Below are 26066 nucleotides of genomic sequence, written 5' to 3'. Positions count from 1 at the left end.
CAGCCACTTTGGTGGAACTGAAAGACGCTATTTCAACGGGTCGTTGGTGGTATCGATGCCGACATGATATACTCAGCTATAATAGGTGTAGTTACGCGTCTCACTTGCTTAATACCTTGTGGTTGGTGGTCATGTTGAACATATTTGCTTTAAAATAAAATTTTCTGTGTTAAGTTACTGAGCTATGCTTTCCTGATTTGCATAGAACATCTACTTCTGACGTGTGAGAGCCATCTATGGTGATTTTTTGAATGAATTTTTTATAAAGAAAAAAAAATCCGAAGGCTTTTCAAACATATCCCTTCAAATCGCAATTTATTTCGAGATTACTTTTTATTATGATTTTTTGAAGTTTGCACGAATTTATGGCGCACTTTGTACATATATACGCACCGTTGTATACCTCATGTTCTACTAAGTGGTAAACATATACAAAGTAGTTTTTGATATACAATATGACAATTTATTATTTCAATATCCATTATTTATTATTTCAATATAAATATTAAATAAACGTATTGTTTATAAATATATATGTAATGATATTTTAATTCTAATTTCAATTTAATTAATTTCCAAGATTTTATCTTAATTTAGCCCATAGTAACTTCATTTTTAAAATATTCTCTTATTTCGTGATCCAATTCCACTTTCGGTTTAATTCATTCCTCTGTAAAAACTAATGCGTCATCAGAACTACGTATCAAATGAAAGTGATACTTCCGTGTCCTTGTCAAAGGTCAACATATGCATTCCATAGGCAAGTGGCCGGAAATCCTATGTTATATAAGACTATACTCTGTTTCACCCTAACTTGGCAGTATTGTAAAAGGCAGAAAACGTGACGTTCCGCGTTGGGAAAGAGTTCCCCATCAATTCCGACTTTAAAATAGTTAAAATGCTCAGAAATTTATCAAATAATATAAATTACAGAAATCCTTTTTTTATCAGTATGTATTTAAAATTATTCTCAAGTTAGAAGTGATTATCTGTTAAGTATTTTGTAAATAAAGCGAACGAATAAAACGAAACGTTTGACATAATGAATTCCACTTTGGCTAGAACCGGTCTTCAAGGTCAAATATTTGGCGCGCTTTTCTTTTACGTCTCCGCCAAATCAGCTTCATTTAGTTCCCAACCATTTATCATCTTTCGTACTTTTTAATTCTCGCTTTTTTACCAGCTGATATTTTTGATACTGTTAATCACATTAGTAGTTATTAGGTTTGATTGTTGAATATTTATTCGATTTGTCATTTCTATTCACTTCTAAAATGTCTGAAAAAGAAAAAGTGTTATCAACGAATACGCTGTGCACACCTTCAAGACGAGTGAAATCAACAAAAAGTGCAACATGAAAACAGAAATAAAGGCATCCAGTCCTTTAAGTACCCCTGAAAAGAAGCGACCAGGCTCAGTAGGTAAACATTCAGGTCATCTTATGAAAAAGTAAATATGATGATGTAAAAATGATGATTTTACATTATCCTGTATCTGACGAAAAATCCATGCATATTTTCGTAGAAATGAGATCCCAACATTAGATAAAGTTTTAAAAGATGTGAACGATGATACAGATATCTTTTCTAAAAACATTAACCGAACTACGCTTTACAGTATATTGAAAGATTTAGTGTTTTCTTTTGAGAAACGATGAAACGAAATGAAATAACTTTAATGATTTATTAAAATAATGATCAATAATATTGAACAAAATAATGAAAATAAGGAAAAAATTAATTCTCTGATTTAAAATGATAATATAATAAAGTTAATAAATATTTACTATTTGGCGAAAAATTTGCGAGATAAAGTTCCGCCAGCGATCTGCATTTCTAGTAACTTTATAGTTTAAAGTAAACCCAGTTCCCCTCGCAACTACTGTGATTCGGCATACCTAGAATATACACTACTGCCAAGTTAGGGTGAAACAGAGTATAGAGATCATTTGTTTCGCCCCTTTTTTACTTCTGCTTTTGTTTCGTGCTGTGGTGGACGTGTCTTGTCAGCGTCTCTGCTTGTAAATAGTGTTACAAACCTATAATATTGCTACCCGGCACGAATAGAGTCATCGTAAGAAAGACCGTTGTACGATCGGTCCTGTACGTGCTGAGATCAATGAACTTAGAGCTTGGCGACAGACTTGGCGAGCATTTGGCGGCTTGGCGATGGATTTGGCGAGTTTGGCGACTAAATGGATAGTACCGGAAAGTTCGAGAACTTTCAAGATCCATCCACTAAGACACGAGGTACAGCCAGCTACACCCTGATTGGTCTGAAGATTCTAGCCCCGCCTCCCGGAGCTATAAAAGACAGGCAATCTGAATCTGAAGGGGAAGTCGTCGTGTGTATCGTCAGAAGAAGTTGTGTGTGTATCGTCAGAAGTTGTGTGTGTGTGAGAGGAGTCGGAGTCGCCGACAAATAAGAGAAATTAGAGGATGAGACAGCAAGAAAGCTGCTGAACTAATGAACTATAGCAATTAAATGTGCTGCGCTATTACAATTGATTAGCGGTATTTGTTGTAGAAGAAAAATTTCGTAACAATAGTTATGCTTTCTGGGATGTTGGTAGAGAGAGAATAAAACGAAATTAAAAATACAAAGTCTCTTCACTGTTTCGAACCTGCATTCTGCTTCAACCAAAATAAAGTTACATGTATAGGACACTAAAAGAAAGAAAAGAAAAAAAAAAAGAAAGTAAGTCTTAAATACCTCCACAAAAATCACTTAATCTACAAAATACTACCCTTTCCATTACTTCAAAAACTGCAATAATTAATCACTCAATTTCCCATAAGGTATAATCCTTCCTCAGATTCGCTGCCATTCAGTTATTCCACCATTTCCCAATGCCCCATACCACCCCATTTCCAAAACCTTCCGCTCCATCTATGGACATAAACCATTACCTCTAAATTTGAGCGGATTAAGTTGATCCGGGGGTGCGCGCAATTATAACGCTCGCGCAAATGAAGATTAAGCGTAGAGCCAACTTAATCTGACAGGGAACTCTAATCCACACAGGCGAGGTAGCTGCGATTACGTGCGTCCTCTTTTGAGGTCCTCTCATTCATATTGGAACACATAATCTCATTCGAGGACTTCGAGGGAGTGAATTCAGGAAATAATAAATCTAAATGATGATTGGTAGGAGGTCTATTTGTGGAAGAAAATTAGAGATTTATTAAAATAGGGTAAAAGATTTTATGATATGTGCTTAGATGAAAGTGAATAGGTAGTAGAAAAAGCAAGAAGCCATGAATTTATTATCTGGTGATTATAAAGTAGGCTTATACTAATGTGAGGGATGGCAATCCATATAACAAAGATTTAATCTCCGCATTCTCCGATTTTCTGCACATTTGCAGCAGTAAGGTCCCGAATTCATTGCTACGAAATGAATTAACTACCCTAATTCCTCAATACCCATTGCGAATATTTAGATTTAAATTAAGTAAATATAATATAAATGGATTATATGTCCTTTTGGAAATTTAGAAGAAAAAAGAAGGGAACAGATTCTAGCCTCTAATCTTTAATATCCCAAAGTGATAATGAGGGGCCGCGGCTCCCTGGTAGTAAGTCCCCGGCTTCGGAACAGGTAGGTTTCAGGTTCGAGACCTGATTCCACCGAACAGCCGTCGTGTAAGCGGGTCTGGTGCAAGCTAAACATCAGGGCCAAACGTCCTCCCACCGGTGTGGCGTGGTCTGGAGATGGGGGTGTCAGATCTGGTATCGTTCTCGTCATCTGACCGCACCTCAAAATTACGAGGTTTGTCCCAAAATAGCCCTAGTGTTGCTTTAAAACGGTACGTAAACATAACTAAACCAAACCAAACCAAACCCAACGTGATAATGATTTAGATTTAATTCGTTGAGTATTGTCTTTGTCTGATTTGATTGCATTAGATGTTGCTTCTTTACATAACTAATTTATATCATGAATTTAAAGAAGGAATGTCAGCCTAAATTATCATCATTCAAAAAAAAACATTCAGTGTTTTGAAGTATGTTAAAGCATTAGTTAGGAAAAAATAAAAAATAGCTAAATCTTAACTTTACTTAATATCATGATTTAGTAAATTCGTATTAATTAATAAATTAATACGAATTATCTTTTTATTAATAAATTCATATTAGTTATCCACACGATTTCATTCTGATTCACATGATTATGTAAAAGAAAAGCAATGCTTTACAATTGGGACAAAAATTAATTTTGAATCATTTATTAGAATTAACGAATACATTGCAAGGACATAAAATTCGTGGACTACAAAACTTAAATCTAGGATAAAGAGTTCTTAAAAAAACGTTTTGGTACAATTAAGAAAAAATGCTAATTTGTAAAATTCTCTTATTTACGCATTTTTATTTTTAATTATTTTTGAAATTTAAAGTCGATATTAAAACCAATTTCCTTTCGATAATATTGTTAAGATTTTATTGTTTTGTAGCCTAAGACCCTTTATAATCTCATTATGAAAATAATAGCCGAGTTTCAGGTACAGATATTTAATTATTTTCAAAGCTCCACAAGACAAAACAAACACGAACACGAAAATGCACAACACTCCCTTAGAATATAATCTAATAATGACCCCCCTCCCCTCAAGAAGGATCACGGGAAATTTACCTTGATACTAATAAGGTAACTCCATCCGTTGTATCGAAAGTGAAAGTAGTAGAGTTATGAAACCGCTACAGCTTTAAAAACCTTCGGTACAAATGAATACTACCATAACAACCATGAAAAAAAAATTTATCGATAAAATGTCGAAAAAACGATCGACTTGTCAAAAAAAACTTAGGTTACATATAACATGGCCAATGCGATTTATCGAATCTGATTTATCAATTAATAATAGGGACCACAATACATGCATATATCTTGGAAGGTTGAGGTGTTGCACAATTAATTATTTTGGTGAATTGGACACACTCTGCTTCTTCAAACCTTTTCATGTCATTAGATTAAAAGGTATATAGCCAAACCTATTTTTATCTTCCTAAATTAATAATTAACTAATCCATCCTTCATAATCTATTGCCCAATATTAGGTTTGGCCTGCACCAGACCCATATACACGATATACATTTTAGTAGAAGAGAGCCTCGAAATAAGAACCATCCGCTCTCAAATGGGATATATTATGATATGGTCATTGATTTAATCAGAAAGCATATGAATGAATCGATAAATAAATTTAAAATATCAACATACATAATATTGCATCTATACCGCCTATTGATACGAAACTACAGTTGCGGTGACAAGATAACATACCAGCCGGCATCCTGGGATAGGGGTAGCCCGTCTTCCCCGTGATCTGGCTGCCCTACGTTCGAGTCCCGGTTTGAGCGTGGTTGTTCTTCCGTTGTTCAATCCGTGAGATGTGTGAATGGTCCCTCCTGTAAAAGGGGGTTGTGCAAACGAATGAGTGATGTGTGAGTAGCCAAGTCGTACTCTTGGCCCTAGTTGGCGCTGCTATAAAAACAAGAGAAGCTCCTTCATCGGTTTAAATCGCTGTCTTCGTAACAGCGGGCTTGTCAATGGCAAGTGCCATAAGAAACAACAACATACCGATTTTTGCTGATTGAAGTTATTCTGTTTATGAATTGTACGAAAGCATAGACCAGCAAACAGTCCACCCTTTGATTGCTTTAGTTCAAAATTTGATAGAAATCTTGTTTTAGATGTCAAATATGTGTACCACATTTTATTTACCTAGCGCCTTTTAAGAAGTCGTCATTAAAGGTGTTAAGGTGTTCTAAATACAGAAAAAAAGATTCTAATAAACCTAAAGCTAAAAAAAATTCTAATAAACCTATAAATATACTGTCACGTAGGTACTTTAGTGTGGAACTCAATGACACACACAAGAAGTAGAGCTAAATCAATTTATTAACTCAACTCTGAACTGAGAACACAGTAACTGACAGATCCTCTGCTATTATACTAGCAGGAAAAGTTCCAGAATACTTTTCTGGAGACAGTAAGAAAAGTCTAGAACACTTATCTGGTAAGCTAAAGAAATGTCCAGAATCTTCTGGGACATGAAATAAAGGAAAACATAAAAACAAGGGATTAAATACTTACACAGACTGTGAACCGCATTGTCTCTAACGGGATTCGCACTTACGATCTCTTGATTAAGAGACAGTGCTGTGACCATTCGACCATGGAGAGTCGACTGCTTCTTTTCAATGAGGTAATACATTTTAAAGTCACATTAGCTATCTAGAAAAATATAATTTATGAATTGTATATTTACGAAATCTGATAATATTTCATTAAAGTCGATATCAAATACTTCGGAAATAGATATCAAAGAAGATCGATAATGAGCAGAAGACAGCAAATTTCTTCCTTTGACTTCCCAAAGTTTGTTCTTGAAACATATTTAAGATGCAACATACATTCCATAACAACAGCATGCTGAAAAGTAAAGTGTCTATGTTTAAAAGACATCACATTAACAAACTCTTTTGGGGTTCAGATGTTTCAAAATATTAACTTTCCACATTTGTGCAAGTTATGCGAACAAAACTGACACCATCCCCCCCCCACACACACACACATTCACCCATCTGACACTTAACACAAAGATCAGCGCCACTGTCGCTTTGGAACCGAATAAATTCATTTTCCTCTTCAGTCCCGCTCGGCAACCTCAAATCCGAGTGAAGCCAGGCATCGTCCCATTCGCCATTCACCCATCTATTTATCCCGGCATTTCCCTCATAAAAGGGCTGACATCCCGAGGTGACCGTGTCTTTTGAAAAGCCCTCTTGCCTCCTCTAAGCAGGGGCTTACTCGAAACTTAGCCGGAGACTCCTGATGTATGGGAAGACTGCCTCCAATTTGCATAGTAAACACTTTCTACGAAAAGCGAGGGTCTTTCCTCATTTAAATATCTGGAACCTCTCGACACAATAGCTTGGAGTCCAATTTTTCATGCTTAGTTAAAAGAGATGGAAAAGTTGCGCTAACTCTTTAAAGAAAGAAAAGAGGAAGAGGTAAAGGTTCTTTTTTTCCCATTTCCTTCCTTCTTAATTTCTTCGATCGAGTTGAGGTGTTGAGGGATTCTGCAGGCGATAAAATATCGTTAAGGGTTTTTGAGTTCTTAAGGCTTATAAGGAGTTAAGTTATATCAGCGACGCCCCGGCTGTAAATTTCTTGGGAAAAGATTAGTCGGGGAATTGTTTTTGGCTCGATTACATTTTTCATCATGTTTTGCTTACCCGGCGAGCCTTCCACTTTAATCCCTTTAATTAGAAAGATTTTTGCCGGATGAACTGAGGGTGTTGCTTTTTTTTTTTTTCATTGTTGGGATTTATGCTTCAGGGAATAAGGCAAAAGCTGATTTTCAGAAAGAAGAAAGTACGGTATCGCACTAATCTCATTATCTGGTTTATATCTACCTTTTGTTTTGCATGCTCTCAAAGTGACTTGAGATAGTGTTTAAACGTGTCGTCGGGATTATGGAGATTGCATAGACTTGTGACGATTTATGGTAATGGGAAAAGACGAGGAAGTTAAGCCTCGAGGATTTTGGTTAAACATATTGCTTTTATTAAGTGCCGAGGGAAAATGTATGTCCGGTAAGGACATTAATTCTGTCAAGATTATGTATGTCTCCAACATAAAGTAGTGAAATATCAGGAAGGAAACAAAGAAAGATTATCTTCCAGTGAATTAGCACATGTGTCATAAAGCACCTAATGGATAATTTTTCTTTCATGAATTAGGGATATGTAAATTTTTAAACTCAGAACTATAAAAATTAGATACATATTTTAAATGTTGCTAATATAATCTTTTTAAGTGAGTGTTTGTCTTTATGAAATTCCCATCTATATACAGATGAATAGAACTTATCTGCATTCATTCATATTGATATGCATCTACATTTTTTTATAGATTTGAATAAATTTTGTCCCACCACCTCCTTAGGGCCTGATAACGCAAATATAAGTAGCGCCTAGAGCAAAATTTTATTTATCCACACTTACCACCTCAAGTAGAATTGCAGGTCATTAACCTTATTCCCTTTGGAAGCAGAAATGGTTTAACAAGTATAAAGGAAACTTGGTAATGTTCCGCCCCTGCATCATATTTGACTTTAAAAATGACATCTTCTTACTAATGTTATCTCCATAGCAACCCCTACTTTGGCAGTTATTAATTTATTAAACAGAAATCTTTATTATTATATTTCCTTGGCTTAGTACCAAATGTCACTGATATAAAATCCTCTGACAAGAAAACTTTTCAGCCCTCAAAAACTTTTTTGGGGGAAAAAAGCAATAATTACTCTGGAAAAAATATTTTATTACCATCATTGAAACGACGAAAACGAACTTGAAATTACTAGAAAGGTATATTGCTGGAATTCCTGTAACAATATTGGAATAATGGGTCATTTAAGACTTACTATTTTTTCCATTTCCTATAATGTCCTAAATATGCCATATTCTCAAAATGATACTAAGCGATTACTCCAACGCGTCCAAAGACAAGAAAATTTACAATAATAGAAGGACCACCTCAAATCCATAGTCAAGTTCCATGATTCAGTCCTAAGACCAACACCGGCTACAGTACAACTCCTCCTGTAGGAAGCACGCCTCATCATCGGTAAGGAGTTAGTTGACCTCATATCAAATTCCAGGGCGACGAGAATTGTCCACTAATCTAAGATGAACAAATAATCCCCAAATCTGAGATGGATAATTAAAATAATATTGAACAAATTGTTCACATGGATCAAGAACTGGAGAATAAAGGGACCATTCCAAGCTTCTCTGCGGTCAGCGCATGTCTTAATGGGATAACTTCATTATAAAATTGTTCTGTTTCATTTGATTGCATTAACATTCTGATTTCAAGATACTCGAAGGTAATTTTACGATGGGTCTAGTCATTCTGATTTTTCGTCAGATGGTGATAATAACGTCTGGGCCAGCAATCTTCTTTCGAATTTCCAGCCCATATCAGTGAGAGGATGCTTGAATATTGACAGGTATAATGTGCACCAAATACTATACATGACAGTATTTGGTCCAGAAAATAAAGATTCATTTTATTCTAGAAAAATAACTTTATCGTTTTTCTGTATTTGTTTCTCTAGAAAAAAACAATCCATCGATTGTGTAACATTCTAACATCTAATGCAATTTTCAGCCGTGATTCTTATATTGGCATGCGATTCTTATTACCTTATCAAATAAGTCTGATTTCTAATAATAAATTAATTTCAAAATAATTCATAAATAGAATAACAATGTGACCTGTTTCCATCCTGCCAATCAATCTCACAACAGGAACCGGAAGCCTGTAGGAATTACCAAACAGCGTCACCGTGACTATAATACCCAGGGCAAACATGACGTCACTGCGCGTGACTGTGTGGACAGAGTCAATTTATGCCGGGGATTGTCGCTGATCCGTATTAATTTTGTGGCTTCAATATTATACCTGGGCTAACAGTCAGCAATTACTGGACGGTGGGGATGACGTCATGTTTCCATGGCAACGGCTAAAGAAGAGCGAGAACATGCCCCTCTGGCCCCCGAGGGGGGGACCCAAGGATGAGGGATCTCTTCCGCATCAGGGGATGGCCACGCATCGCTTCCGTAAATCTGTTCTTCTTTCCGGTTTGTGGGCTTTCGTCGAACAATGTTCATCCGATGCATGAATGGAAAAAGCTAACTCGACAGATCTCGATGGCCATAGAGTTTTTTCCTAGCATGACGGGTTTTTTTTCAGCCGTTTTTTCCCTCCTTTATTTTTTTCTTCCAGTGTTTGTTTTGTTGCTCATAAGTTTTGTTTGGTCTTTTGTTTTGAAGAGGAAAAAGAAACTTATATATATATATATACATATATATATATATATATATATATATATATATATATATATATATATATATATATATATATATATATATATATATATATATATATATATATATATATATATATATATATATATATATATATATATATATATATAGGGTAGTCGGTAAAGTCCTTTTAAGTCCTTTAAATTCGAAGCAGCATGTCCTTAAGGCATGGAAGGAGCGTGAACTTATAGTAAAGCAGCTATGTTGAATTTATTGTGAGAGTTTAAAGTGCCTCTAGCGGCGATATAATGAAATTAAAAAAAAGTGACTAAAAAAATAAAGGAGATTCCAGTGTTAAGGTTCCAGAAGCTAAAATATCCAGTAGAAAACACATGAATACGAAAATATACGAATTTAAAAACGAAATATACGAATGGAAAAATATTCGAAAAATATGAAAACACTGAAAATAATCTTTTATTTATCAACATTAGGATTCCCTGGAAACATGCATCATTTTCAATAAGCTGACCTTCTGTGTAAATGATACTACATCGGCAACTACTATTTTCTTCTTCTTCTTTTTTTTTTTTTTTTTTTTTTTCTTTTCTTTTTTGATTTTTAGAATTTATCTCATCAGAGGTTTCATTTTATTTTTTCATTTCAATGTTTACGTTTAATTATTTTATGTATTTATTTATTTTTCGAAATATTGAATGGAGTGTTTCCAAGCACTTTGCAAACAAACAAACCAGTAAATGTTAAATATCCTGGTCACCCTAACATCACCTGGCATGAAGATGCTCTTCTTTACTTGTATATCATCTATGTGTAACGATTCTTATTTATCAGATTCTTATTTTGGTTGGTTGGCAAGAATTTTAATATTTGGTGACTGTTAGAATTTAATAAAACATTTTCCAAAACCGTCAAATATCTCTAATTAAGCGGCCCTAGTTAAGCGGCTTTTTTTTCCATCACACCATAATTTTTCTTTTATAATTACCACTCATAAAATGTTCTCTGATTCATATTCATTCCTACTTTAACCCTTTGACTGCTCTCAATGAAAGAGCTTAACTTCTCTACATATAAGCACTTCGTGCAAGCGGTGTGCGGCTGCAATAAAGATGATTGGGACCAAAATTAATTTCTTATGCTGGACGCAAATATGCGCCCGTAAGCCACACCAATGGTTTATGCTGGACGCATATATGCGCCCATAGCGGTCAAAGAATAAAGAGAAAAACATAAATCATTTGCATAGTATATGCACAATATCTTATTTTAATATGTCCCGATTCCCATTATATAATCTTGTGTTGTCTAATCAATCGTTGCCTGATTTAATTATTTGAAGATTAGTCAACCAATCAATAACACATATTGTTACAAACCTGCAATTTTGCTTCCCAGCGTAGATGGCTACATCATCAGAAAGATTGTTTTACAGTCATCTGTATTGGACGGAGTCCGGGTGTCGCGTCGGAGGTCCCAGAGCTTGGCGACCATTTGGCGACTTGGCGACGAATTTGGTGACTTTGGCGTCAAAATAGATTATACCCGAAACATCGAGAATTTTCCCGCAGTAGGAACCGAGATACGCCTCGAAAGTTCCTGATTGTTTCAGAGGCTTCTAGCCCCGCCTCTTGAGACGTTTAAAAGGAGGCAGCCGCAGCTGCTAGAGAGTCGTAGTCGGAATGGACGATGAAGAGTAGTCGGAATCGACGGTGAAAAACTGGTCTTCCAGGGATTACCGGAGTAGTGACGGAGTCAAGCTAGTGCTGAACTAAGTTGTGCGTTACTGTCTGCAGTAGAGTCTTGTTGCATGCTGCACGTCTCGGCTGAAGATAATCGTCTTCTATGCTGTATATAGTTGTCGTCCTTGTGCTGTCCTGTGTGTCTTCGTGTAAATAAACGTCGTTGTTTCTTTTTCTACTGCCGTCTGCTGATTGAGCGTTCTCCACACCATTAACTTCCACTATCCTAATGAACCCGGAAATTTCGTAACAATATTTTTCCTCTCTGGAAATCGTGTCAGCTTCTTTCGGCACTTGCAATCCACCCTTTTATACGAAAATCAGTATTATGTATTTGTCCTTTAATTAAGACATGGGTGAAATTATGCATATTGAATTCAGCCTGTGTTGAAATGAAAGAAAAAATTGAACTCGAATGAACATGCGAAATACAGATTGGTTTCTAAGTTTCTAAACGCAGATTGGCGTACAAGCTTCAAAAAACAAATCTGGGCTTCTAAAATGCAACTAAATGTACGGAATTATAACTGGACTCATTCCATTTCTATTAAAAGTACTTACATTTGCAGCACCCCCGACTAAAACATTCCAATTCGAAAGCATTTTCTTAAACGTCCATGATACATTGATGAACTTTCAAAGAAGTGGGTTATAACACATGAAAAGAAGGAAGAAGCTTTCTTCCTCCGAGGAACTGAAAGTATTTAAAATTATTGTAGTTATACTTCAAATATTTTTGAAATTCCAAGCCGTAGATTATACGACCACAATATATTGCTGAACTTTCAAAAAGTGACCCTCACTTGCCTGTTAGCGGATTAAAGTATATGAAGCAAAGGAAGAAGTTTTTGAATTTTCTATTTGGTTCTCTGTTGTTGTTGCCTATCCCCAAGATCAGCAGGGCTAGATCAAGTCCATGATATTGTGCTCCCTAAAAAATTCCAAAAGCATCAGTGGGCTGTTTGTCATATTCCGTCTCTTAAGCCCCAGGCAGGCAAGGATGTGTTCAGGTGAAGCCTGCACCTTAGATTTGGTTCTCTTTTTATCCCCAATTGCTTAAAACTGATGGAAAAGTAGAGGTTTTAGCAAAGAATTACTTCTATAATCCAGCTGGAGCTTTTCATCCTAGTAGAACATATTAATTAAACCAATTTCTCACAAATATTTAATAGGAAAACATTTGCCAGAAAATATTGGAGAAATAAGTCAAATTTCCGCTTCAGATGCTACATATATACTTCAAGAATATACAGAAATAATTAAAAGTAAAATTAAAAATAAACAAACCTATCAATATAATTCAAAGAATTGGAAAAAAAATAATATTTAAGAAAAATATTGCAATTAGATCGCGCAATTGTTGCAATATACAAAAACACAAATAATTACACTAAGATTACAGAAAGTAGAAAAATGTTTGAAGATACGGGGGCATAGTTTAATAATACGTAGGCATATATGGGGTCATTAATACGGGGGCATTAGTTTTATCCGGGGACATTAATAAATAGAAATAAAAAAATCAGAGTGAGCGACCCTCCCCCCCAAATTTTTCTCGTAGATTTTACAATAAGGGTCATATCCTTATGCCCCCGTATAAAATTCTGGACCTTGTGTAAGGCTGCGAGGGCTATCTATATATTACGAATTATAGGTCTTTGACATAAATCTAATATTTTATTAAATTTATCATGCGAATATATATTTTGAATGTAGTATATTTTTACTAAATTGTAGGCAATATGTGACAAGCAATTACAGTATTCACAAGATCGCATACCAAATTTCATAAATTTATTTTTCTAGCTCTTTAATTTTTGAAATTATCGAGTTCACTTGTATTTGAATAGACAAACAAATTAAATTTTTCTCAACACAAATACATAACAAAGGTAAGAAATAAATGAAAAAAATGAAATCTACGATCGCATGTGACAACATTATTATTTTTAAGTCATTATTTGTCTTCATTAATTTAAGTCATTAACCAGTTTAAACCGGTTTGAAATAATCACGTCTATATATATATATACAGAGAGAGAGAGAGAGATGTGATATATATATATATATATATATATAACTTTTATTTTCAATTTTTCTAGCTGGCAAATAAAGTTTTAGAGCTCGACCGATTTTTGAGATTAAAAAAAAAAACACCATCGTTTTACTAAATATCGACGCATGCGTGATCTGATAGTCTCGCTATTGTTTCAAACCGTTTAATAACTTAAATTAATTAAGACAATTCGTAAGAATTCAGAGAATGAATAATTTGAAAATTAAGTTGTAACTTTAGTTGGCGATAAATCGCCAAATGTGACAACCTTCTGCATTATTTTCTAATAACCCTAAAAGCGAAAAATTGATGCCTCAAAAGCGATAAATCGCCAATTTGTTGCCTATGCATTCTGGAGCTTCAACAATTTGTTGCCTACTCATCTTGAGGCTTCAAAAACCTCAAACCAAAACCACATCATGTTCCCACATGATAAAAACAAAATTCCAAATAAACAAAAATCCAAAAGTCGAAAATTTCGCTGAAACAGAATTAAATACAGAAACTGTAAAATACCAGTTTGAATCAAGAATTAAGATATTAATTAAAGAATTTAGTAAAAACATCCACAATTTTAAAAATTGAACACAAAAGTTAAAATTAATTATTTACTGATTAAAATTAATTATTTGTACAATGAAGAAAGGTGAAAGATTACCTGAAGTTAAAAATATAAGTATAGGACTAGCAATTTGGGCAAAAAAAAAAAAAAAACAGTGGAAATTAGAGAAATCGCTTTTGGAACCATTCCAAGGTCACATTGACATATAGAATCACACTTTTCCTTTTCCAAAACTTCTTTTTCTTTATCCGTTTTTGACAAATCTTTGACTATTTGTCATATGTCGAGTCCAATCGGAATTAGAAACTCTGTTTTCAAGAATTTATAATCTTTTCAGGAATTTTATAAGCTAACTTGATTTAACAAAAAAAATTTTACTATTTTTAATCTAGCTGATAGCTATTAATTTTTTAAATCCCTTTTAACAGGTGAAATAAAAGATTCATTTTTTTAAAAAATGAGATTTAAGCCATTGCTAAACCCAATAAAATGACACGCAAATAGTAATGCTTTAAGCCACTTCAACATATTTTAAATCAAAAGAAGTTTTTCTCAATACTTATGCAACTTTATCTAGAACATTCTTTTCTTTAAAGTGCTTTACTTCAATTAAACTGATGCGCAGACAATATTATCCGACTTTTTCGCCAAAAGAAATTCAAAAAGAAAGAAACTGAGTCTCCTAATTAGCGAACTAAATTAGGAATTTATCACTCTTAATGAAGTTTTAACGGTTTCACCCGATACCTCATGATAGAAATGACTTAACCAGTCAAAGCAGTTTTTCTTATTTATCCAATTTCACCCCCCAAACCATTTGTTACAGGGGAAGAATTCGAAGTTTGACGAATATTTATTTTATCTTTTGTGTCTTCGTCTCCTTCTCTTTTTTCCCCATTTGCTTCTTAAATTCTCTACTAAGCTCTAAGTTGAGAAATTAACGGTACTTATGAGACTTTAACACTCTACTTTAAAAGTAATCATCGTAGCGAAACTTTTTGATTAAGTTGGAAGTGAGGGATGCTTCGGCGGGAAACGATGTTGCGGCATTTTTCTTGAAAGAAATGGAGCAGAGGCAATAAATCTTCAATTAAACGACTTAATTCTTTTCGATAAACGGATAAAACAAGATGTAGGTGGTGGTTTCATGTTGAGGAGGAAAGGGGGCTGTCTCATGTCAGATAAAGAAGGAATAAAATCTCCTAATTTTCTGGTTTTTGTCTTAATGGACTTATTTTGATTAGCTTGGAAGAACTTCAATCTCACCCTCAGTGGTTCTATAAAAAATGAAGCGATTAAAAATGTAAGACGTTATTAATAAAATAGGAATTTAAAGTACTTGTCGTTATTTTAACGATGTGCAAGCGAAGAAGTAATCAAAAGTTGCGAAGTTACTTATGGCATTGTTTTCTTTTTATACAATGTCTGACACGAAATTGGTTTTAATAGAGATTTTCTGTGTAAGAAAGTAAAAAGTAAATTAGCTCTGAAATTGTTATTTCATCGTTATTATTGAATTTAATGAGAATCGTTTCAGTATGAAAACGACTTTGGGCGCCTCTAATAATAACTTGAATATATGAAATGTAAAAAGAAAATGTTTCACAAATTTTAGAGTATTTTATTAGAGATCTAATTTTGAAGAACTGCTGCCTAGTTTCTAACTCTTCATTTTAAGAAGTATTCATACGTTACAATGTATGACTCAAATTTCAGCCCCTCCCCCGTATTTCAAATAAAGTTCAGAGTTTAATCGATCACGGTATTGCATCAGATAGCAACAGGTTAAGGACCTGATTTCTAGGAAAATTCGTCGAGTATGCAACCTTTGTGTATTGAAATACCCATTGCTCCTCCCGAAGGTGTTCAAATTTGTATAGGAAGATGCCTACCCAAGCGTTGTCCACATCTTCTGCTCACGATTCAAAATTGCAATTCTTTACAGCAATAGTTTCAGTGCAGCATCAATCAAGTTATATTAAATTAAATTCAGAATCAAATACTGAAATACTTTCTATATGCTGCAACGTGGTATACTTATGGCAGAGTCTTGTCTTCCAAACCAAATGAGAGTATATTCATGATCTGATTCCTTAAAAAAAACATCTGCTATGTAAGTTGCTTTTGATAAACACTGTATCAAATATTTTCATAACTCTGGTGTATCGTACGACAAGTGGAAGCGCAAATTCCGTCTGCGTCTTCTGATTAGAACTAGATACATCCCAAATAAACTTTGAGCAGTCTCAAAAAACGGACAATTCAGAGATAAAAACAATTTTTTTTTTCGCTTCAAAAGCGATGTTAATAGGTGTAATGATTCATAATAAAAAAAAAATCCGAATTGGTGTTGTAATCTGTTGTCGTCATAATATAATTTTTTTTCAAATAGTAAATCATCAGAAAGAAAGGAGAAAAAGTGTTCCTATACAGAAGACTTCCGACGAGGATTGATCATCATTTTAAACAATTACTCAATTGAATTAACTCTGTAAAAGTCACCCAAAAGGAAGAAAGTTGTTTGAGCGGCACAAATTCCAAAGTATATCCTTATAAAACAATAAGTATTCACTAGTAAAGAAAATAATAAAAATAAATTAAATAAAAATATTACATTTTCGATTATCTTGTCTCGGGAATGTTGAAATAGCGTTCCAATTATTCCATATATATTTGTTGTACGACTCTTTCATAAAGTTCCATGCAGATGCAAGGACTGGAAATTTATGAGTTGCAATTACAAATATATAATTACAGCTTTACTAGTATAAGTATTAACTAGTAGTATAAATATATAATTACAGCCCAGTAGCATAAGAATTAACTTGAAACATCTGTAGCCCTTTGATGTAATACTTATCGTTGTATGCAACTTGTTTTTTGTTATGTGAAAATCGCAACGTTTCTTATAAGCATTGATTTCTTAATCCTACTGCGGTAGAAGTTGATTTTCTCTTTTTCATGATTTCTGGATACTAGCCCCTGAGCATATGATTTGGTTTTAAGGATAACTCTACAGTATTGTAGTATCTACAGTAGATGACTCTACCGTATATCATAGTCCCTATCAAACTGCAATATAGCGTTCAATACAGATCTACATTTGATCTCCATATTTAATAACAGAAACTATTATTAAGTATGGGAGAAGGGAGTATAGAAGCCTTCGGAAATCAGTTGTTTATCACAACATTAATGGTATTCATTTATTAATATCAACCTAATTTTATTTTCTCACATATTAAGTGTATTAAGGGCTAAAAATTGATTTTCCTTTTTTCATGATTTTCTCCCCAGGGAATATTGATTGATTTTAAAGATAACTCTACAGTAACTTGATTTCCATTTGATCTCCATAGTTAACTCGTAATTGGAGACATTTATTCCCTCATGCGGCTAGAGACATGAAGTGAAAATGACTCCTTTGTTATTATTATTATTTATTTATTTATTTATTTATTGTCTTTTGTAAACAGCATTGGAATTTATTTTGGAAACACAATAAATTCTGGAAATCATGCAGTTACGGTAACATGTACTGCATGATTGCGGTATAAAAATATTAATATTGAAAATGTGAAATGTTATAATATTAAATATTGGAAAGATGTTATAAGAAAAGCCTAAACAATCTTTTAATGAATATTTACTTCGTTTAGATATCACGGAATCACACTAATGTTAATAACTGCTAGAATTCAACAAACTAAAAAGAAAAATACAATATTTTAAAATATTTTTTTAAGAATATTTCTTTCTTCTTTTTGTATTATTCAAATTAAAAGCAGTTTCAGAGACATAGAGTCAATAAATAACAATAAAAACTTTGAAAAAGAATAACTCGGTTATACGCTCATGTTCATATTTAGACTTTTGCCAACATACTGCTGAAAGAACAACTTGAAGGTACTGAGGAGATGATTGTATTCAAGTACAAAATATCACATGATAATTCGAACTAATGAATAATGCAGAGTTATTTTGACTCTCGTCTCCAGTTACGGGTTAATAATAGAAACTATTATTAAATATGAAAGAAAAAAATGTAGAAGCCTTCGAGAACCAGTTGTTCGTCCACAAGTTTAATAGTATGAATCTATTCATACCAACCTTTTTTTTTTTTTTGTATAAAATGTACAAAAAAAAGTATTATAATCGCCAAACAAATTCAAAATTTAGGATTTTAACTCCGAAAAAAAATTGGGCGGGGGGATTATTTATGTCCCGCTGTCTGTCTGTCAGTCTGTGAGCACAATGACTCAAAGGTACTTTAAGCTAGATAGATGAAATCTGGTGTATTATCTTGATATCGAATTAGCATTATCTTTTAAATGATAACGTTTGAATAACATCCATTCAGAGGAAGTCTGTCTGTCATCTGTCACAGTAAAAATGAGCACGATAAATGCAGCACAAATAGAGAGATAAAATTTGATACACTAGTTTTCATCTAAAGATCAGGTAGATCATAGTCAAATTTTGAATGAAATCTGTAATAAATATAACCGTCTTCCAGTCTATAAATCGGTTAATTTCTAAGTGTCTTTTATAGGCTTTCATAAACATGTAAAAACAATAATTCAAAAACACTACTTGAATAAATGAAATTTTGTATGTGATCTTCTGACTACAATTGTAGTTTTCTTTTAATCTCAATCGATCAAATACAAGGCGTCCAAAATGCATATTTGATTTTCTGGTGCTTGTGTATTAAGGCCATAAATGAGATTAATTGCTAAAATTCGTTCATTTTAGATTTTTTGTAAATATTGTTCGCCAAGGGGATGTGATGAAGGCACAAGTATCTATTTTCTTTGCTATATTACGAAGCACAAAAAAAATCCCTTCCTTGAAAATAAAAATCTGAGCACTTGTGATGTTTATGATTTTGCTTCAGATACACAATGTTATGCGAGACAAAATTATTATGTGAAAATTTGGAAGAAAGTTTCAGTAATATAACTTGAGCTAATTTTATTTGCACGTTATCAAATTTCTCAATTTCACCTATTTATGAAAAAATGGCATAATATTAGATTTAAGTTATCTAACGAAAGACCAATTCCGAAAATAATTATGAACTGTCAGTAACACAATTTCTAGAACATAGAGATTTTAGAACAGCATTGTCACAGATAAAATATATTTAAGCTGTAATATTTTTTTATTATTATTATTATTTCTTTTCAAAAACGAAACAATATGAGATCAGAGAATTGGTAAGAAAATAAATTTAATAAGATTCATTCAAAATTCTATTAGCTGCAGGAAAGCCATTTTCTTGAGACAAATCCTACTCAGCTTAAAAGAATATATCATAAGATGATAATAGAAGTTACATAAGCGAATTTCTAAAACCACAAATCCTATACATCTCAATTATCGTTGTCTATTTTATCTCATTTAATTTATTTCTGAACTATTGTAAGGCTAAAAATCGAAAAATGTTTGTCTTGTGCAATCTAATAAGAAGGTCTTGTTTGGTTAAACTAAAGTTTAAGAAAATTTTGTCAGCTTAATACGAGTTTCAAAACGTGTGAAATACTTTAATATATCCAAGAGAATTTACAATCATAAATGGAATTAAAGGATGAGATTGCGTTTACATGTTCAAGTGCCATTTACACTCTTTTATTTAACTTGATGTCTTTCGCGATAATAAAAATGGAAAATTGTCATTTATTTATTTATTTATTTTGTTCTTTTCTCGAGTTACTAGAACACCGAAATGTGCATGGTTAGAGTGAAAATACAAATACTTTATCGTTTAATTCGATTCATTTTTCTTTAATAGATTAATTTTAGTTTAATATTTGTTTCTTATAAAAAGTCCCATCTGGAAAATAATTTTATAAATATTGTTTATAATATTTTATAATTATCATAATAAAAAGTAATGATGTGTATAAAGTATTAAAAAGTAGAAAATAATTCAAATGAAATGGAAACAAAACACACATACATTAATGGTCTCATAAGCAGAAAACAATTTATATAGTTAAAATAATTTAAAGCAGCAAATAACCAGTCCCCCAATCTCAACTACTGGTCTGATTTTACCAATTTTTATTGAATATAAAAGCTCATGGCTCATAAATATGACATCAATGGTCACGTGCCTTCCACCTCCTTCTAGTTACAAGACATATCGTCAAATAACGCTTTCCTGCACATTCTGGATGTAAAATTATAAATTAATTTTTCGTTTGTTATGTTAATATGTATTTAAGGACGAGAGCGAGTGGTCTCCCGAAACTTTCTCGCATACTCTCTAATAAAGGCTCTTTCCCTTCCGCATAAAATGTTGAACCTTGGGTAAGATGGTAAATGTCCCTAGCATACATGAGAGTTTTATGCTTCTTACCATAATAATAATAACAGCAGTAAAATTGCCGCGGTGGCCTGGTGGTAAGGCCTCGGCTTCGGCATCGGAGGGTTTCGGGCTCGATACCCGATTCCACCGAAGAATCGTAATGTAAGTGGGTCTGGTGCACGTTTAATCCGTCGGGGCCAAACGTCCTCCCGCTGGTGTGGCGCGGAAGTTTGGAGAGGGTGTTGCCAGCTCATATCTCATCCTCGTCATCTGACCATGGTTCAAAATTACGAGGTCCATCCCAAAATAGCCCTTGTGTTGCTTAAAAAACGGGACGTTAATATAGCTAAAACTAAAGAAAAAAAATAGTTAAGACGTATCAGTCTTTGGTGTGAATGTAGTATTTTTATTGTATACTAGCCGCCTTTGGCGACCAGCCGGTTCTCCAATCTTAATGTTCGTTAAAATTTTAATAATTAAATATTTTATGCAATTCCAACTTTAATAGATTCTTCAGCAAAATATTTTAAAACTTCAAATTTTGATAGTCATATAATTCACTCATAATATTATAAAGGCCTTCAGTCATAACGTGATATGTATCTCTCTAATTTTCTGTTACCCCTCATAGAATTTATGCTTTAAATTAAAGTGTAAAGGATTAATCTGCAATTAATATAATAATATTTTTTACTGAAACAAAGCATTTTTTTAATAATATGATTACTGATAATAGAGTCACTGAGCGTTTAAACTTTATGGGCACTAAAGAATATCTTTCTTAATTTATGTAATATCTCAAGAATTTGTCAACAAAATTTTCTCAGATTCATCATGAACGGATCGATTCATTAACGATGTTTCATTTTAAATGCATCAAACACTAAGAAAATAAAATGAATCGTTTAAACTAATCGGTCGAAAACAGGTTAAAAAAAACTACTTAAAAAACGATGTACTTAAAACTATAAGCATATATAAAAAAATATATAACTAACATAAATACAATTTAATTACAAAAGCATGCAACTAACCTAAAAATAATTTAAATCATTGAAAACAGGTTAAAAAAAAACTACTTAAAAAACGATGTACTTAAAACTATAAGCATATACAAAAAATATATAACTAACATAAATACAATTTACTTACAAAAGCATACAACTAACCTAAAAGTAATTTAAATCGTGCGTTGAGAATGGTTGCCATGCCAACAATCAGAACACAGTGCGCATGCGTGAATTTTCTTCGCCTTTTACGGTAACGCAAATGCGTGAATTTTTCTACGCCAGTTGGGGTAACGCTATGCAGATTATACATTTTAATTTCCTTTATTCTGTGTTATTTTAATTCAAAAGTACTTCAGAATGAACCTGAAACATGGATTAATTAACAATGTTTAATTTTAAATGAATAAAACATTAAGAAAATAAACAGAATCGTTTGAAATAATCCGCCGAAAAATCTTAACCCTAGCCTCATTACTGTTGGGAGAAAAAAAGAACTAAAGCCTAAATCATTTGGCGTTGGGGAAAATGGAAGTTTATTTTGGCGGAAAAGTTGGCGGTGGGGAAAATGGAAGATTTTTTTGGCGGGAAAGTTAGTTTTTAATTAATAATTAAAATTCTAATTAAAATTTCAAAAAAAGGGACCCCAGGTGCACAATCCCGACCTCTAAGGTATATATGTACCAAATTTGGTAGCTGTATGTCAAATGACCTGGCCTGTAGAGCGCCAACACACACACACACACACACACACATTGAGCTTTATTATAAGTATAGATGACATGCGATACTGGACGATTTTTTGGCGATTAATCGCTGACTGCAGCCAATATATAAGTACTAGAAAATAAAATATGAATTTTTGTTGCTTTTTTTTTTCGGGCCAATTGAAACCAAAATCTGATACAAAATTACAAATGTAGTTACGAGATCACATATCAAATTTTATTTGTTTAAGCCATCACGTTTTCGAATTATTGCATTCACTTGCGCGTGGAATTACAGATGGACAGACGGTCAAATCTTTGATAAATTTAGGTCAAAATTTGATAAGAATCTACTTTATAGATGCTAAAACTGTGAAACAAATTTCATTTACCTAAGTTTTTATCTCATTAACATGCAATCAAGAGTGAAGACGGACAGACAGACAATTCTTCGACGCATTTGGTTTCCAACTTACCACGAATCTGCATTTTAGATGCAAAAATTATACATTAAATTTTATTTACTAGTTCTTTACTTTTTATAATTCTCGTGTTCAACGTATACTCGAACAGGCGGACAGACATTGGATTTTGTACAAAATTTGTTAGATACCAACAAACCTGACATAAAAACTGTAATAAAAATAAATAAATATGTCCATAGGAAGAGGTTTTGCCATCAAATTAAAAACTATTTTTGTATTATGATATTCACAGACATGTTGTTGTTTCTTATGGCACTTGCCACAGACAATCTTGCTGTTCAAAGACAGCCGATTTAAGCCTAATGGGGAGCGCCTCTTGTTTTTATCGTAGAGCCAACTTGGGCCAAAAGTACGACTTGACTACTCACGCATCCCTCATTCGCTTGCACAACCCCTTTTTACAGGAAGTCACATTCACACATAGAACAACCAGCCCAAACCGGGACTCGAACCCAGGACGCCGGCGGTCACAGACACACAGGCATAATCCAAAACTGTCCTTTTGAGATACAGGGAGGTCTGATGCATGGAGATTAGACACAATCTCGAGTTCGAATTTTTTTTTAAATTTTACTTTCTCTTGGTACAATTCATATACTATAAAGTAAAAAAAAAAAAATCAGTTATAAAAGCTGTATAATATGCCAGCTGGGCATATTAAAATTTTGAATTGCTGAAATATGAGACAATAATCGGTCAAATAATTAAAGAAATTGCAACAATAATAAAAAAAAAACATGCTTAGAGGTAACTTATCCCATGCACGTATTAAACATAATTATTGTAAATAATAAAATCAAAAGTGAAAATAGCTGAAACAGGAATAATAATTAATAATAAGAAATAAGAATAATAACCAAGCAAATGTGGTTAAACAGTGAAATGGGTTAATTTCAACAAATAAGGCAAATTAATACAAATTATGTTAAAATCGATGGAAACTTGATTAAAAATGAAAGAAAAACTGTACAGAAATGGAAACAAAATCTGAAAAACTAATTACTTGAATTTAAAGCTGATCTTAAAATAATTTCTGTGGATAGAAATGTTCTTTAATCTAGGTGAAAAAGTATTGTTGTTGTTTCTTATGGCACTTGCCATGGACAAAGCCCGCTGTTACGAAGACAGCGATTTTAAGCCGGTGGCGGAGCGTCTCATGTTTTTATAGTAGCGCCAAGAGTACGACTTTACTACTCATGCATTACTCATTCGCTTGCACAACCCCTTTTTACAAGAGGGCACATTCACACATCTCACAGATAGAAAAACGGAAGAACAACCATGCCCAAACCAGAACTGGAACCCAGGACGCCCAGATAACGGGGAAGACGCGCTACCCCTATGCCAGGATGCCGGCTAAAAAGCTATAAAATTATTTTACCTCCGTAAAGAAACATAGTATATTTTTAATTAATAATTAATACTTGTAGGTACAAAAGAGCATATAAGCCAAATTTCGTTCTAATACATCTAGGAATGTGCAATTGAATTTTAACAAGTAAACAGATGGATAAACATTTTATTTTGGATGCATAAATGATAACAGTGTTATCTGAGCTTCCAAAAACATTAATGGACGGTTTTCCATAAGTATTTTCAATCTCAGAATTTGAATTTGCATTTTAATACAATTTCCATTGTTTACTTTAGTTCCATTTCAATAAAACATCCACTTTACAGAAAATTCATTTTCTGAACTATAAAGAAACGACTTAACACTTAAGAAACAATCTTATAAAAGCGATAATTTCCCTACTCCCATTACAAATCGGAGAATCGAATTTTTCTTTTGCGAAGATAACGCTTTTGTCATTCCCAAACGACGACTAGTTTTAAATGATTCTTTAATTGCCAAATAAAACGAGGAAAAGCATCATTAGCCAGCGTCTAAAACAAACAAGAATGAAAAAAAGATCAGTCTGAGTCAGACGACTCACTAAAATGTCTCTACTAGACAAAGAGTGCTGGGAAAAAAAAAGAGCACAGCTGCAGCGAGGATCAGCCGATGGTAAAGTTGCACAATAGAAAAGGTGCTCAGTGTCAAAATGGGAAGGCATTATCCCAAGTGCTGTAATTAGAGGGGATTATGATGAGAAGAGTGCTAATGATTTTTACAAGATGCGTTTTCCGTTTTGACTTGTTTCCTGAAATGGCAGTAATCTGCAAGTTTTCTTTCAGGACATGCAGGAAAGAACTAGAAGGATTCCCCCTGGAATAAGGGGGGAATGTGTGATGATGTGAAATAACGAGCAATTTTGAGGGAGCATTTTAGTTGCTTATTTAAAGTGGTGAAGCAATTTTGTGTATTTACCGTTTGGGACCACTTTGTAAACTATTCGCTTTTTAATACCCAGACAATTAGTGCTATAACCGTGTCTAAATAATTAATAAAATTTTATCATAAAAAAGGGAAACATAAATAAGTTTTTAGAATGATGATCAAAAAAATTAACTAATTAAAATTAAGATTTTTAAAAATAATGCTGTTATTAATGTTCTTTAAAACAAAATATTTTTTTAATCTGTAGATTGGTTATTTTTTAAATCACAGTCAGACAAGTAGTCCGTATCCATATCAGCGTAATAACTGAAAACTGCAACAAGCTAACTTGAAAGAATTAAGCATTATATTATAAAAAATTGTGCAAATGCTTACATTTCAGATGATTCGTTTCCAGTTTGAATGTTTTTTTTATATATATATTTGAAGCCTAAATGTGCTTCAGCTAGATAAAGATAGTTTGGTATAAACAAAATTTTTAGATGCGTACCAAATTCGGATTCAGTAAAACAAGGAAAATGATCCAAACTTCTTATTCGATTCTGTTCAACATATTACAGAATTGGACGCATAATTTTCTTTATTATGTAAGGATACGAGGGCTTGATAATGAAATTGCTTTGTTTGTTTTATATATGAATATATATTAAGATTTTGTTAATTATTCTTGCAGCAGTTTTTAACGCAGGAATATTAATACCTTCAAATGGTATAAGATCTAATTTTATTGTTGAAGAAGCAGTAGAAATAATGTGTGTGTGTGTGTGTGTGTGTGTGTGTGTGTGTGTGTGTGTGTGTGTGTGTGTGTGTGTGTGTGTGTGTGTGTGTGTGTGTGTGTGTGTGTGTGTGTGTGTGTATGTGTGTGTGTGTTTCCATCGAAAAATCTATCCTATACAACTGTGCTTCTTTGTCATGATTCACTCAAAGATGTAAATGAGGATTCTGAGGGATGAATAGAGAAAAATTACTTATTTTGTATCTCTTCCATCCCAGTGACTATCCTGTACAACTATATATTTTTGTTATCGTTCATATAAATATGTATATGC

Source organism: Argiope bruennichi, chromosome 1 (genome assembly GCF_947563725.1).
Source record: "Argiope bruennichi chromosome 1, qqArgBrue1.1, whole genome shotgun sequence".
Lineage (NCBI taxonomy): Eukaryota > Metazoa > Arthropoda > Arachnida > Araneae > Araneidae > Argiope > Argiope bruennichi.
The sequence above is the reverse complement of the archived record's forward strand: the minus strand, read 5'-3'. Positions refer to the sequence as shown.